General features: G+C 39.9%; 1 protein-coding gene and 2 long non-coding RNA genes across 3 annotated transcripts in view; 2 read left to right on the top strand and 1 right to left on the bottom strand.

Annotated features, from left to right (window-relative positions):
• Nucleotides 1-1,052, top strand: part of LOC137969571 (uncharacterized) — a 13,971-nt gene extending 12,919 nt beyond the window's left edge. The window contains exon 6 of the mRNA XM_068815877.1: nt 1-1,052. This exon is cut by the window's left edge and continues 76 nt beyond it. The gene's annotated coding sequence lies outside the window, so the exon portion shown is untranslated.
• A 7,965-nt stretch (nt 1,053-9,017) lies between these two features.
• LOC137969573 (uncharacterized) lies at nt 9,018-12,664 on the bottom strand. The gene is made up of 3 exons (XR_011116690.1): nt 12,543-12,664; nt 11,909-11,939; nt 9,018-9,851 (listed from the first exon to the last, which is right to left on the bottom strand). It is a non-coding gene; the product is annotated as an uncharacterized lncRNA (long non-coding RNA).
• Nucleotides 12,665-12,799: 135 nt separating this feature from the next.
• On the top strand, nt 12,800-14,974 carry LOC137969574 (uncharacterized). Its single transcript, XR_011116691.1, has 2 exons — nt 12,800-13,447; nt 13,561-14,974. It is a non-coding gene; the product is annotated as an uncharacterized lncRNA (long non-coding RNA).
• The last annotated feature ends 306 nt before the right edge of the window (nt 14,975-15,280 follow it).

Genomic DNA, 15,280 nt, shown 5'->3' with positions numbered 1-15,280 from the left:
CGAACTAAAGGCAGCTACTTCCTCGTTTTCCTTCGGCTTTCTTTTCCCGTCCTGGGCCTTGTTCTGCATCCTAATGGACAAATTTGTGTTCGACGTTTGCCAATGACGGTCATAGTGTAAATCGTCCTCCTAAGGATTATCTAATTTAAATACTTAAAAAAATTCCAGCGTGATGCGTGGTTATTAGCTTATATAAAGTAAAACAATAGCAATGTCATAGCTCTGTTGTTTTGATTGGGCTTTTAACCTCAAAACCCCCTTCTAGAGGCGTTCTATTGAAACGTCTACTCTAGAGAGGATTGACTCCGAGGCCCAGTTTCCATTTGATGCGCTCCCGAATACTCGTTCTTTTTAACAATAGGGAAGATACCTGTTTACAAACATTGCTTTTGTTATTCAAATATGCCAACCACAGGAACATTTTGATTTTGATCTTTTGTTTCGACAGCCAATGAGGCTTTGGTTGGCACATTAATGACAATAGGTGACGTCAACGATTTCTTCCCTGTAAGGCTTTGCTTTTACCATCCAGGATTTAGCTAAAACGGTTTGGCTTTGTCTCATGTGAGGAAGGAATCTTTATTGCACACATTGATATTTCAACTAATTATAGAGATTACACAGGTATATAGTACAACATTAGGAAAACTGAGGATAAATATAGATTTTTTCCAGTGTGGGTGCACAGTGGCCAAAGGAGCTGAGGCTTTCGAGTTGGCCACTGCGGTTCGGTTCCTCAGTGGATTACACAATCCCTCGTTTCAGCTGCCCTCAACTTAAGTTTTAGTCTCAAAAGGCCGTGATTGTCCAGTGTTGTAAAACCGCGAGTACCACACGAGCGACAAAGCCGGCCCGCTCTTCTTGCAGCTTCGCCACTGGTGTGCATCAAGAACAATAAGAGACCACATTACCATACTTGTTGAAATTTCTTATGGCGGTAGTCTTGTAGACAACGTCTATAATAATAATAATCTGTCAAGAAAACTTTCAAATAGTTTAATTTTCATTATTTATTCTGAATTAACTTTGTTGTTAATAAAAAATGTACGGTCAAAATACATTGAAATGTTGCTCCCATAAACCCGACATATTTCCACCGGCTACTGTATTCATGCTGAATATCCGTGCTGCTGACCTTGTCGGTGTAACCCAGGAGACCTTTTTGTGGGGTTCAGCCAGCCCGTGGTTTTTCTCCTTGGTGCGAGTTGACGTACAGGAAGGTTTTTCACTTATCTGTTGTTCCACGACCCAACCCCATTTAACATTCTTGGTTACATGTATTGTCATATTATTGTTCTTCGTATTGCTTACTTTCCACTAAACGGTTCATTAGAGCAGCGGTGTTTTTGTAAAGTGAGGCACGTCCAGAATTTGTAGGTCTGTTTGGTGTTGAGCCAACTGGTATTTGAAGGAAAGCTACTACTACAATATAGGAGCAATTAGCAATTGCGTAGAGAATGCTGAAAAATCCAGGACTTCAAACGGGGTTTGAACCCGTGACCTCGCGATGCCGATGCGACGCTCTAACTAACTGAGCTATGAAGCCACTATGTTTACGTTGGAAAGAGAATAGTTTTTTTTTCTGTGATTACTACCCTGTAAAAAAGAAGTGTTGACATTTTACTTCGTTTCAGTATAGCTGTATTGTCTCGGAAATCAGCTGTTTGTATCCAGTATTTCAAGGCTATGCTCCTACGTAGTTTTGATCGATTTAGCTGTTGGCTAGAATGAATATTTTCCCAAATGAGCGGAAAAAATACTCTAGTTTCACTGCTGTCTCCGAACAACACACCGGAGCTAAAAATCTTCCATTCTCGTCACCAGAGCCTCGGATCGACCCAAGGCTCTGGGAAACTCTGTGTAGGAGAACATGCGCAGTAGGGCTCCCATAGCCAAAAAGTGGCTATTTGAACCCTACGGCGCCTGCTCACTTCTCGTGCTAACATGAACTCACCAATTAGAGACGCTTTTGATTGTTCTTCACGAAAACCAATGAGAAGGCACTTTGCTTCAAGGTTCCCCCGAGCTCTTCTCTCCCTCAGTCAAGAGAAGAGCTCTGGGGTCGAGATTGGATTTTCCCCTAAAACCTGCATTTATGAATCCCAGGATGCCTCCTAGGCTCGATTACCAGCCGCTGTTTCGGGAAATAAGCCAGCGCTCACTCCCGAAATCTCGGCTGGACGCGTGAGGTGAGCCATTGTTAATCTCCGCGAATCAGAAACTCGCCTACACAAATCCGTCTGGCATAAATTATATGTTTTGGCTGCGAAGGTATTCTTTGACCCGGCCTGTTCGAGGTTTACAGTGATTTAAGATAGGAACCATCCAAGATTGCGACATTGAAAAGTGTTCGAGAAGCTGGAGAATGGGAATTGTGTCGTTTTCTACCACCTGAGTTCGCAAACTTCACTGATTTTCCAGTTGGCGCCAAGGTCAAAATACGGTTTTCAAATCCATTGCTATTGCAATTTTCTCCTCATACTTCGCTAATGTAAGAGCAAGTAAAATTCCTCAAGATCAATTGAAAGTACTGCTGAGTTTATTGCTGGCAAAACGAGGGGACCGATGAGGTCGACTGAGAGCTAAAGCAGCCGAAGATTTCGTTGATGATTCGCCGGTTGAATTCAAACTCACATCGATCATTTAACCACAAACTCAAGCTCGTATCATCTGGAAACTTCGCACAGACGTTTTAAGCACTGTTATGTAATTTCTGTTTTCTTAAAATCAGTGTTTTTGGGATGTCTAATGCTATTTCCCCGCAACTATTAACTTCGCATAAATTATATTTTGAATTGACGTCACAGACACAATCTATCGCTCACGCGTCCAGCCGTCTCTTCTCGGGGAGGATACCCAAACTCGAGTGAGCGGCGGAAATCGAGCCTAGATGCCTCCTCGACAGGTGGAAACCCTACAGGAACAATAAATATTCTCCCAAGAACAACATACAAACAGCGGTAACAAACGTAGTAAAACGCTTTTTAAAGGCACGCCTTCAACTGACAGGCTTTTCGACCCTTTGTTTTTGTTATGGAAATTCGCATTGTTTAACGCAGCGATCGGATTGGATGAAATTCAGCTTTGACGGGACTTTCAAATATGAAGATTGTTCCACGGCACGATATGCCTGTCGGTTGAAGTTGGCCTTTAATAGCTTGACGTTTCGAATGCTGCAACATTCATCATCAGAAGCAACAACAAAACTATATTTAAATCTAGTGGAAAACTGGAAGCTATATAAAGAGAAAATCTATTTGGTCAGCAGTGACATTTGATAATTAAAATAGGAGTTTTTCTCTGTCTTTGTCATTAAGTGAAGGCTTAAGTTCCTGAGTCAACAGAGTTTCTTTGATTTTACAATGTAGACCAGAACGACCGTTAGATAAAAATTAACTTAAAAGTGATCCCATCTGATGTTATGACCCGTATGTTCACAAAATTGCAGAAGTCTTGACCCCGCTTGCATTTGTGAGAGCCCGAAAATTATCTATCTTTCGGTCTTCTGATCGCCTTTTGGTTTTACCTAGAAATAAACTGTCAGTACAGAACAGTATAGTAAAAAAACGTTTATTTATACACGCTTGCCCAGTCAACTTAATGTCCCTGAAAGCTGATTTTCACAAGGGGCGTGTGGTTACACTAAAATGAGCAAATCTAAAAACGTAAGACTATTTACAATTATTTACAGTTTGCTAAAATTTCTGATACTTACTATAAATTATCAGCTAATATAATGGTATTCACTAAAATATCTCTACTTTCTCCAAAGCCAAGTAGGAGACGAGCAAAAGTGTTAAAAAAGAGTGCGAATTTATTTTACTATTGAAGATTGGGAGTGTTTCAGATTCATGAAGTGTAAAAGAAAGCGAGTTCCACAATTTTGGTCCACTATGGGAAAAACTTTTTATATAGATTCAGTTTTGGGTAGCGGTGTCAGTGTCTGCAGTGAGGGGGTGGATCCCCTAAGGTTATAATGTGTTTTAATATCATTCTAACTTATGAAAAGATCAGTAAGGTCCCAGCACGGGTAAAAATTTTGGTTCGGCACAGATGAAATTTGGTGCGGACAAGTTGTTTTCACTGCAAATTTATCTGAGCCGAACCTTTTTTTTGGGACCCGTGCCAGAAATGTTCTGTAGTGTAAACCTGGCTTAAAGTGCCCCTGTGATAAAAAAGAAAATCACTTCCTTTTTTTCTTCAGATTTTGAAACTGTGTTTGCTTAACACCTGGGCTTATGCAAAGGCCGTTTACTTTGAGTGTAAGTTTTGGATTTCACGTTCCGCCATTACTCACGTTCAAAACTGACCGGTTTAACCTCAGAGGGTTGGATCCAGGGGAAAGTGACGTCAAAGGCTCACTAGCTTAAAATTTCAGCATGTGAATACTGCTTATTATATATGCAAAACGCGAGTTTTTAAGTCTGAAAGTCCAAATCTCCCGTGCTGCATATTAATTCAGCGGTGTACACACGCATTGCATTCATAAAACTAGTGAGCCTTTGACGTCATTTTCTCCTCGATCCAGTCTGAAAGCCCAAATCTCCCGTGCTGCATATTAATTCAGCGGTGTACACACGCATTGCATTCATAAAACTAGTGAGCCTTTGACGTCATTTTCTCCTCGATCCAGCTCTCTCAAGAACTTAAAGTAATGGCAGACTATTAAATAGGAAAATTCCAGTTGAATGAACAGGTGTCTTCATTAAATCATCTCTTAAAACTTTGGTTGCTTAGTGTTTAGTTAGCACAGTTTTGAAATCGAAATAAAAATAAAAATTGATTTTTGGTCAAAGGGGCGCTTTAAGAGACCTAAAGCCTCGGTGGCAGGAGTGTGATTGGATAGATTCATTATCAGTCGAGCTGATCTAGTCTGAAATTCGTAGTTTCTGGAGCCTTGGAGAGCCCCTTCACTAGGGTCAGTCCCATACCTCAATACAGTAGCTAATGTATGGCTGGGTTAAAGCACTTTATATTGATACCAGAGTGTCTCTCTCAGCAAACTCCGAAATTCGCCTCCTATTCCTAAGCTAACTCTTTTGGCGACATTCTAATGTGCTTGTCCCAAGATAGATCCTGATCGATTACTATGCCAAGAACCCTACTATGCTAAACGTGTTTAAGATTTTCCTCATTTATTTCAATACAAGGTTGAAACTGTAGGTTTCTTGTCTTGTAGATGGAACAAATCAGCATAAATTCTGTTTTTGCTACATTTAGAGTTAACTTGTTTGCCAAGAGCCACTCTTTCAGAGTGACAAGATCACTATTGATGGCCAACTCAATCTCCTCTAACGCATTACCAGAAACCGTAAGATTTGTATCGGCCAACAACCGTGGAGTAGCCTGCCTTACACAATCTGGTAAATCATTTACGTATAAGAGGAAGAAAAGCTAAGAGGGCCAAGAATAGATAGATCCTTGAAGAATACCACAGGTAATTTGTACTTCGGGCAACATCGTATCATTTAGCTGACATCTTTGCTTGCGGTCAGTTAGATACGATTTCATATGTAAGGGCACTCCCAGTGATACCATATAGTTCAATCTTGCGCAAAAGAATCTTATGATTCTTGGCATCAAATGCTTTTTAAAGTCCAAGAACAAAGACATTTTTCTATCCATATTAACATACCAGCTGTTTGAGCTCTCTAGGAAAGCTACAGCAGTCCGGATTGAAGTCTGCGAAAGCTGAATTGATGATCCGAAAGAACTTATGAGAGTAAGGTAGTCATATATTTGCTCGTAGATAAATTTTCCATTATTTTTCTTAAGTGACTGTCAAGATGGAGATCGGTCTGTAATTATCGGGTGCAGTTTTTGGCCTTTTTCTGAAAAGAGGAGAGACCCAGGAAATTGTCCAATAGTAAGGGAAGCTGCACAAGACGATGGCGTTATTGAATATTTATAAATGTTAATGGTGGAGAAATAGCGTAAGCCGCAATTTTCAAAAAGTTTCCAGAGATTTTGTCAATGCAAGTGGCATGCTATAGCATGCTTTGTACACCACCTCTGCTAAGACCCAGTTCTCGTAGATTTAAATACAGTTTCGTATTTCCTAACGAAATATTGCTTCTGAAGATGAACGGTTGTACCATTCGAAACGTCAAGCTATTAATTAATTTGCGTTTCACTATGTTTCTTACCACTATTTGTGTGTTGTTTTTGATCGAACTTAAATGGCCCGAAGAACAAGAATATCTACGAAATTCTCTCAAGAGTTAAGGAAGCGGCTGGAACGGCAGCAGAGATACATAACAAATCCATGCTTGAACAGGCTAAGTCTCGAACCCATCGCCGTGCGATAGTGGTGCGCACAGCTCCACCACTGAGTTTTTTAAAAGTGAAATCGTTACCTTATCGTTACTATTTATATACCTTATTCCAAAATGGCCGCCATTTAAATATACTTTTGTTTTTATTCAAATTAGCCCTTGATGCCTTGTTCTTAAGCTTAAAATTTAAAAGAATATTTTATCTTGAACGAGGCAACAAGGGCAACAATGATTTGTATGTGCATAAATCAGCGGCCATTTTGGAATAAGGTGTATTGCCAAACCTCATCGTTGGAATAAATTAGTACCAACAAGTATTATGGCCCGGGTGAACGGCTTCAACCTTTGCATCCGTTCCATTTTCAAGTGGTGAACCATGTTGACTGCTGGGGTGGCAAACGCTTTCAACACATATCAACATTAATTTGACCCCAACATTTGAGAGGGCTTGTATTTAGTCCCAGGCTGCGCGCTGCAGTTGTTACTATGGATACGGACATGGGTGCGTCATTGAGAGACTTAGTGCACACGCGCACGCGCATTATGAAGCCATCTGGAAGCTACACCGCGAGAAGTCTCTCTTTTGCACTAAAATCGTTGAAACGTTTAACTTTCAAAATGGCATAAACTGCGGTTCGCCCGCGGTATTTGCGACTCGCAGCTTCAGCTTTTTTGAAAGTTCAACGTACGCGTTTTTAGATCGAAGAAGAGACTGCTCGCCGTCTATCTGGAAGCCGAAGAATACGTGCAGTGATGATTTGAAACAGTACGTTTTGAAGCGGCAAGAATAATAAAGACCTTCATTATATATACACCAGTGAAATACCAAGTCAGCTTTCGCGCGAAAACATGATATCTTCACACGTGAAGATAACATGTTATTTTTACACGTGCATGAAAAGATCTTTGTTGTTGGTTACATATCAAAAATCGCGCCTTTCGATGCCTTTCGTGAAATGATTTATTATTTCATTGGTGTTTATATAATAAATAGAATATTACATGGCCGCTTGGAGATACCAAATTTCTCTTCTCGTTTTGAAAATATTTCAACACTCGAAGAGAAATGTTGTATCTCCAAGCGGCCATGTAATATCCTCTATGTTTTAAAATAGCATTTTATCAAGTGTTTGACAATTTTAATGTGAATCTCCGTACAAGTGAAGGATTTCTTACTTCTATTCCTTGTCTTCCTATTCCGGAATACGGTCAATCGACAGGAGCCCATTGGCTCCTGTCAATCGATTAATGCATCCTTACTCTTACAAACAGGATTGAGCCTGCAATCCAATCGAAACCTAGTGCCTGGTCAGCGGTCAACTAAAAAAACAACTGACATCGATGAGCTCTAAACGTCAGCTTCCGACATGGTCAAGTGGGCCATTGGCAAAACCCCGATCGGACCGGACTGGAGAGGAGAAGTCGAATTCTCTGCCTTTCTCTCTTGTGTAGTGCTCTCCTCATTTATTGACACATCGATATGGTTTTTTTTTATAGGTGATCACAAATTCCGAAGCGAAATTATTAACAGGAAAGATACGGTGTAACGAATTGTCTTCAATAAGCGAATTCACTGCGTACGCAACGGCCTTCTTCTCGTTGTGCAATAGCCTGATTTAGAAGCAGAGCGGGAATATCAGTTGACGATTGCACACGCAGCGAAAATATCCATATTAGGTCATATTAGAGTAGAATGCAAACTATTGTGTGAGCTCTCCCTTCGCCAACTGACGTTACCTTTCTTTTGCTAAATCAGCCCAAAAACTCTCGAGAAACAACAAATATTAAAGCTCATATTTTCTTTGTGTCATGCATGGTCTACGCTAGTGACTTTCATTCAAGCACATGGTGAACAACAACTAGTCTTTACTGTTATGCCCGGATAAAGGTCATCTGTACCATTACAAACCGCATTGGAAATTTGAAATTGCTTTACAGATGGATCTCTATAATATTATAATTAACAACATTTAACCGAACCATCTAAGCCGAAACTGGTATTTACGCATGCCCGATAGTTTATGTTTTCTGTCATGTAAGACGTGACCATTTTTACCATTTTGCAAGTTTTTCAATCGCCATTGTGCATCCGAAGCTTTAGGATTCTTTCGCGGCAATATCAGTAGATGAAGCGCAAGGTTGAAATGACGGATGGAAAAAGGACCTTGAAATGCTTACAAGTTCAGGGAAGTGGTTCAAACGAATTAAAATTCGAATTCCATCGAGTGAGGCCTTCCAATGTTTAAAAGCAAATAGTAAAGTGCTAAGACTGCGCAGTACGGAGTAGATGCAGACTAAGGAAACGTTTTTCGACTGGGAGAGTACAGTTTCTTTTACTATGAACTATCTCGGCACATTCTTTGATGAATGAATGAAATTACTTTCTTCTGGGGAACTCACTAAGACGAACTTAATAGGCCTTTTTGCAAATTATTTTCCCAGAAATGATTAAAGCGGATTAAAAATCTGAGCTGTATTTTTCAGGCTTATATCGCTTAGACAGCCGTTGTTATGGAAGATAGAAACTATTAAGGAAGACTTGTATAGGACGATTTTGAATTTGCCTACATGTCACGCCTCAATAATATTTCATGCAAGCCCTTGTATTTTTCTTAGTTTTCAACTGCTTTAAAAGGTTTCGATTGCAAATTATAGGCGAGAAAATTGCCCCCCCCCCCCCCCCACCCTTCCTTGCTGATCTATCCTAGGTTATTCTACCTGCAATAAATATAGGAATCTGTATTCTTTTCCAGCGGCTTTTAATTACGGAAATCTCTTTGGAGGACAAAATATTCTCGGTTGAAACAAAAATACTACAAAGATTAACTTGGCTTGGACTTCCACCCAATTCTTGTGTTGCCACACTGCATCTTTTGGTCCTACCGTTGTCAGCTTACGATCAAGATTTCGCACAATTGATGGCTTTGTTCTCGTGTATGGCGTGCCTCTACCATTCTTGGAACTCTTATGAGGCTTCATCGCAAATTTCATCTCTTCTTTATCGTAAATGAACTGAACGCATGCTACATTGTTGACGATTGCACCATTTTCGGCTTTTACATGCATGATTCGCCTATGAAACTTGTTCTTCTGTTCAACATTCCAGCTGTGGTATAAACGCTCCAGGTAATAACACCTAGCTTAGCTTGCTCACAGCTGATAACAGCCACTTTCAATTCGCCATTGTCGTCATCCTCTTCATCAATAGTTATGGTGCTTTTACCACCATAGTTGTCATATTGTGGCAATCCATCTTCTCGAAGGTAGTCCAGCGGAATGCATCGTAAATTAATGAGGAAAACAGCGTTCATCTGAACTTGCTTGGGACACGCAGTACATTTCACAGCATCGTTCGTTGCGTTAAACAATATTTGTACCATTCCTTCAGTGGTAAAAGTTGTCTTGGGTCTTGTGAAGATTGGGATGCTTTTGTTACCATTGTAGAAATCCCCGCCACCCCTCAGAGGACTTAGACAAGGGTCGTCACTTGAGCTACCGGATTCATAGGCTAAGCGTCTCCATTTTTAAAGGGCGGTTTTTTTCCGGACTACTGTCTGACAGAGTTAGATCAACGACCTTCGAAAGAAAACCAGGCTTAGTTTTCATTATGTCTTATTAACTTTTACAACCTTATTTACGTTGCTTTCTGCCGTTGGTACGGCACTGGACTTTAGTGCGGGAAATATCATCACTCAGGATCTCAAAACAACCGAAGATAAAGTGCCACGAGGAAAACCACAGTCAGGGAGAATGGGAATAGTGCCGTTATTTCAGCTTCGAACTGAGACTCGTCCTCTTCTCCTCTCTTGTCGTCTGTAGTAGAGACCCATGCAGGTTGGTCCTGATCACGTGACCATCCAAAATCTGGCCGGGGTGGTAAAATATTTGCTGTGAGGGAGAGGTAGTAATGTTTAAAGTATAGTGAACTGGACCGTAAGTTTTTGACAAACTTAACAGAGCTTTTGATCTGGTGAAACCAAGGCTTTATACAGTACACATGCGGATTTCGGTTCTTTTCGATGGAAGAAGAGCGTTCATGATTAACAAGATCTCATATGTTTGTCATCTAATTTTGGACGGCTGATTTTCACAAAAAAAAAACACTCCCTTCAGCCTTTAGCAGTTATTCCCAGATATTTGAATTTGTCCACATATATTTGAAAGTCGTCATTCAATTAAAAATACAACACAGAGTGAGCCTACCAGAACTAGGGAGCACTTTGTCCTGGCTTCATGGGAAGTCACGTGAACAGGTGCAACCAGGGTCTGTACTCTTAACACAAAAGGGAAGAGAAGAGAAGAGAAGAGAAGAGAGAGAGAGAGAGCCTGGCCCGGGGTTCCTGGTTGAAAAACAGAGTGGTACCTGAGATGAACTTTGGATTTTTTTGGTTTGATTATTAAAACTTCTAACTTAACAATAGACAAATTCGATAAAATTCAGTCTTAGGCAAAGGAAATCACCTTAATGCTCTGGGGAAAGAACCCATTCAATTCCTCATTTTATTTCCCAGAGCCTCGAAATTATGTTTATCGTTTTAAGCTGAAATTTAATATATCGACATAGATCTGTTTTGATATATTAACATACAGTCCGAAACAAAAGGCATAGTTTCGAGGCTCTGGGGAATAAACTCATACAAATCGTTATATTTATTCCCCAGAGCCTCCAGGTGATGCCTTTTGTTTAGGACTGAATTTTGATATATCGAAATTGGTCTATTGGTCTGTTATAATACTTGTGAACTGCTGTGACCAAAAGACAAGTGGGTAGAGAATAGCAAAGATATGTAAATGAACTAATTAGTCTTGAATTAAGGTCAGAACACTGGTTCGCTCTAGATCATTCTTTGATCAGACTTTTTGTTATCTTCCTTTTCCAATGCCCTATTTCCTCAGTTAATCGTCAAAATGCATATTATCTCAAGCAAAAGAGAGGCGGAGGAGGGGGGCTGAAGGAGGCTGCTCAATCGGGGTGGTGGGAGGATGGTGCTCAATAAAGTTTTTCTTTAAAGGTACTATACAAACTTTGACTAACCATTGCATGCAACAACAAAAAAATACAACACTATCCACTTTAACCAAAACATCAAATGATTCCCCTGTACTGATGTCTGAATAGTTGCAGCTTAAGATGACGACTGATACAGTTTTTCCTTGTATCCCTTCCACATTATTTTACAATTATATGAGAAAGTGGTGGGGGGAGAGGGAAAGCAGGCTTGTATTTGCTATTTTGAGTCAGGAGGCACTTTTACTCAAGTAAACTCTGTACACAGCTTGGACAATGCGATTATTTATGAAACAAAAGTAAAATTAAAGGGGTTAGGTGCACTTTCTTTGAAAACAGTCAGGGGCAATGTATTGCTGGCTGAGTAAATACTCGGAGATAGAAACCACTTCAATTATAGCAAGCTTCTCAAAACTCTGAAGGGATATGATTGGATATACTATGATATATGAAGTTGACTAGCTAAAAAGAGATTGAAGTGTTGTACTATTATAAGCAATAATATTGTAGCACACATTACAATGGAAACATGTCTTCTATATAATATAATGCACTTGCATTTCCGATCCATCACACAAAATACTGACCCTTGAAAGCCTGGTTAAAGATGACATGTGAAGCTTACCTCTTGCTGGTCATACTCAAATCCTCGATCTCTGTATAAAGGTGAGGTAGATTACAAGTTAGACAAAAAGTGACAAACCAAGTAACTGTTTAGTTTCCAACAAAGTTTCATCTTTTGCAGTTAGTCAGTTATATTTGCTTTCGTGAAACTTCTAAACATAAAATCCGAGAGTGTGCAATATTGGCCACTTTTAGTGATAAGTTCAACATCTTTTCTACGCAATTCGGTGCACCTTCATTTCGAAGCCAAAAAAGCCTTGAAGGATTAAGTAAAAAATAAATTTCTAAAAAACAGTTAATTTGGCACAAGTATACTTTCCATCTGTCATTCAAATAGGATATAGCTGTTATGATTCGATTAAAGTTACAGGCAAAGCTGACAGCATATGAACACCAGTTCAGTTCCGGTAGGCCATTGTTGGCCCCGGAGCTGATCAGCCTTCTTTACTCATTTTGAAACGAAACACCTTTCATTCATGATAATTTTTGTTTGGGTACATATAGGAAATATGTTTTGTATGTCCTAAATCAACAAGTAACGTGTAAACGAAGAAGTTAGTAGATTGTCAGATAACATCCAGCCCACATGAAAACATTGATGTAAAGCACTGATAAACAATTCATCACAATCATACCTTTCCTCATACTGCCTCTTAGGATTTCTTGATCGCGTCCTCTGGAAAAATACTCACTTCAATTAGACCCAGTGTTAAATAACTTACCTCTCTGTCCGCCATCTTCACCCGGAGATATCACTGTCTAGTCCGAACTGACCGAGAAGATCCTGGCGACGAGTTTCCGATCCGATCCGCTCCGATCCTTGGTCGTGCCAACGGCGGGCCAAGTGATACTTGTCACTTCGGCATTCATGGACGGATGGACGGTCAACCAAATTGTCGCACACGTGGGTTACCGTAAAAGTGAAGGATATCTAACTTCTATTCCATGTATTCCTATGCCGGAATACGGTCAATCGAACGCTCCCTTAATGTTATGATCGAGGAAGCGGTAAGAGTGCGGTCTGATGAAGAATGGATGAAATTTATGTATTGGAACTGAAGAAATCCAGAGGCAAGAGATCATCGTATTTAACGAAGCAATTGAGCACTCAGACTCAGTGTTTGTGTACCTTACGCATAAGAGTCCACCACGTTTAAGTAATTTTGCAATCCAGAAGCACTGTTAGGCTTTTAAAACACGACACAGCTTTATTAGTCATCCGTCAGTGATTGTTCTCATTCTCAAGTCACTGCCTCGCCTAACTAATGCCGTGTTTACACTTGAGCTTTTTACTACTGCGGTAACAGAGTTTACTTGCCCGAGCAAATTTAGCAAGATTTCCGCACAGGTCCCTACTTCATTATGCATACACTCCTTTGTTTCAAGAAAACAATAGCGATAACAATAGACGTCCTTTGGGACTGTGGCACTTTGTTCTTTCTTTTTAGAGGTTTTAAAAAAAGCCGGTCGAACTTCTGTCTGAAATACGGAAAATGGAAAGCAATAACTCCTACAATCCTTTATACAGACAGTCCGAAAGGTAAGTGATTATTTTCTTTTTACTGTATAATTTGCTTTCTAATTTGCGTTTTGACAAAGCTTTGAACATGTAGTCGCAATCAGTTTATTGATTCATGATCTTTTTCATTCAAGGGAAGATACACCGTACTCACGAATGTCGTCGACAGCATATTTTGGTCCTCGACGGGCTCAAAACCACGAATTCCAGTAGCACTTGTATTCCCCGCCAATTCGTTCCTAACTGGCTGATGAATGTATTGCAGACAGATCAACTTGGGTTATTTGAGCCAGTATAAACAATGTATGAATGTTCTGCGGTTTAGTAACTTGACCTAAACGCTCGAGTGTAAACACAGCATAACTCAGTGTTGTACCCAATTCAGATCTACCGTAGGCTCGATTACCAGCCGCTGTTTCGGGAAATGAGGATACCCGAACTAGAGTGAGCGACGGAAATCGAGCCTAGATCTACCGGGGTTAAGATTCTTTGTGCATTGTATTTGCATTATAATGTAGCATTTACATTTTAACTGGGACAAAACGTTTTATTCCCAAAGGAATTGAATTGGGTAGAACACTGAGTTAGTCGAATTTGTCAATGACATGATTAAGTTTTTTCAATGTTTACTATATGTACTGTTCTTCTTATGTTGCACACTGCTTGTAAATATGAAGTATCAGGCGTTCTGGCCGCCTTATTTACAGAGTCTTTTTGATCTTGATTTTATATTTTCGTCTAGGAAGAAAATGTTTGTACCCATTATTTATAATAGGGAAGATATCTGTTTACAAAGATTGCTTTTGTTATTCAAATCTGCCAACCGAAGGAACAAAGGACCTTTTGTTTTGACAGCTAATGGGGCTCTGGTTGGCACATGAACGTCAACGATATCTTCCTTATTATGCTGTGTTCAGTTAAGTTACTTCAGTGGTTCAGCATGAGAAATTTTAATATTTTGGAGGAAATACTCGAGTGCAAATGGTGCTCACACGAAAATAAAGAGAGAGAATCTTTTGGCTCTGGAAACAGATTACTCGGCGAAAGCACTACACACGCCGTCGACTCCGTGTAGAAACACTTCTGTTGAGCCTGCACTATAACACTGAGCTTTTGCGGAATCACGAGAGAGCTAGAATCTCGGTCACACTTGATGCCACATATCAGTTCACCCCTTCCCCCCAATTCAAAGTTGTAGAAGAAAGATCCTGTAGGAGGTTTTCACGTGACGTTATCGATGCCATGTTGTGGACGAACACAAAAGATCTTTCATTAGCTTTTTTTGTTCGTCCACCAGAAGTCGTGCATTTCTCTATTGTTATTGGTATCTCTGGAGGTTGGTTGAAAACGTCCTTTTGACTTTTTTGGTAGGACAAAAGAACCATTGTCATTCCGATTAGGCCTTGCTAATTAGGTATTATGTTCGCTTTGTTCTTTTGTTTTATGGACATTATCATAGTTTAATTTGGATCCGACTTTTTCCATGAATTCCCAAAGTTATTGTGCGATCAACATTGGTACGGAGGAGAAAAGTTGTATTTAATTGTGGTTTGGTGTCACCATCTGTTTGGATGGGATTGTAGATCATTAATTAAAGTAAGTTCTGGTGAGATCTGTCGGGACTCAAATTCTCGAAATGATGCAATCGGACCACCTTCCGACAATTTCAATTTATTCTTTTACGCATGCCAAATTAAATATTCTTGATCACGCTATCGCAAAATATGAATTTAGATTTTTGTACATTGTCGCCCACCGGTCATTCCTCTATTATAAAATTACTTGGTGAGGATAATCTAACAGCTACTAGTAACCCAGACATAACACTAACCAAAGCCTAAACAGACTAATCTT

The sequence above is a fragment of the Montipora foliosa genome, chromosome 9 (assembly GCF_036669935.1).
Source record: "Montipora foliosa isolate CH-2021 chromosome 9, ASM3666993v2, whole genome shotgun sequence".
Lineage (NCBI taxonomy): Eukaryota > Metazoa > Cnidaria > Anthozoa > Scleractinia > Acroporidae > Montipora > Montipora foliosa.
This window is presented reverse-complemented; position numbering and strand designations above follow the sequence as displayed.